At 32.3% G+C, this 1,450-nt stretch overlaps 1 protein-coding gene across 2 annotated transcripts in view; it reads right to left on the reverse strand.

The window, feature by feature from the left end:
* Positions 1 to 1,450, reverse strand: part of LOC106467551 (acetyl-CoA carboxylase) — a 156,452-nt gene that overhangs the window by 150,715 nt on the left and 4,287 nt on the right. The gene's annotated exons all lie outside the window — the stretch shown is intronic.

The raw sequence follows: 1,450 nt of genomic DNA on the forward strand, positions 1-1,450 counted from the left end.
CAAGTGATCTATACAGTGAAACAATCACATCTCCTGTCTTATATTCAATATTTCTATAGATGCTACCCAAAACCTTATTAACCCTATTGCTAGCCACAATACACTGTTTAAATGACTTAAATGATCTTTTTCTTCAACCACAGTATTTAATGTATTCACATTAAAAAATTGTAACAATAATTTGAATTGTGAAAACCTACATGCATCACCTTACATTTTGGATAGTTAAACGTAACCTGCCACGTACTGGCCCATTGCATCAAATGAACTAAATCTCCCTGTAAGTCTGCAGCATCTTTGATACAGGTTACAATCTATAGAGAACACATAGTTGATGAAATAAAATCTTCCACAGGCGCCGACCTCGCTGATATGACGAGTAACCTGAAATCCCTGTTAGTTACCTCATGTAAGAACATTTTTAGGTCTTTGTTTAACCCACTTACACGCTATGCTTGTAAACCGAAAGGCCAGCTTTCCTCACCGTGTGTGTTTTCTTTAATTTTAGCTAATCTGATTAAGGAATAAAAAAATACATAACTTCTCTTATATTTCAAAAAAGTGGGAGAGCTGTTTTGCCAAGTCGTCCCTTTTAATTTGTCTGTTTATTATAATTTTAATTACAACAGTTAAGTCATTCGCCCTTTTAATAATTTATTGTTTTATGCATAAGCTGGAAAATCTACAAGGCGTTAAGTGTTAGTTAATGAGTTAATAACAGCCAATAAAATCAGCTTAAGTAAGAAATTAAGCGAATAAGAATTCAAATATAACGAATAAATTTATGTGAATGTCTTAGATTAACTTTTTATGTTTTATATCATAGATATACTAAATTTATCTAGTTAATCTTGGTTACTCAACTAAAGCCATTTATACATTCCTAAACCACTTATTCTGCCTTGCACGAAAATATCTTTGAAGGGATGTATTCTTTTGTTATGGAGTTTACAATATGGCAAATTTTACACATTGGTCGCATTAACATTGAAACACCTTCATTAACAAAACAAGAGGGAATCCTCAATAGCTGCGGCTGTAATTAGATCTCAAATCGATCAAGAGATGGAGCTATGAACTAAAAGTTTGTACAAACAGAAAACTCAGAGCCATCCTATGAGCCACTATGCCGCGGCTAAATATTAAATTTATATTAATAACTTCACAATAGTATAATTAGACTACGTTTTATCCAAAATTGAAATCAGATATAACTTTTATAATAATAATCTTTACCATCTCTGTGGTTGAAAAATAAGTGGAAACATTTTATATAGCCTTAGAATCAAGTTAAAAACAATTTTAAGGTTGTTAGAAACTGATACTAAGGTTACTAATAATGGTTTGCTTGTTTTTTGAATTTCGCGAAAAGCTACACGAATGCTATCTGCGCTAGCCGTCCCTAATTTATCAGTGTAGGACTAGAGGAAAGGCAGCTAGTCATCACGAC

Source organism: Limulus polyphemus, unplaced genomic scaffold (assembly GCF_000517525.1).
Source record: "Limulus polyphemus unplaced genomic scaffold, Limulus_polyphemus-2.1.2 Scaffold2657, whole genome shotgun sequence".
In the NCBI taxonomy this organism is placed as follows: domain Eukaryota; kingdom Metazoa; phylum Arthropoda; class Merostomata; order Xiphosura; family Limulidae; genus Limulus; species Limulus polyphemus.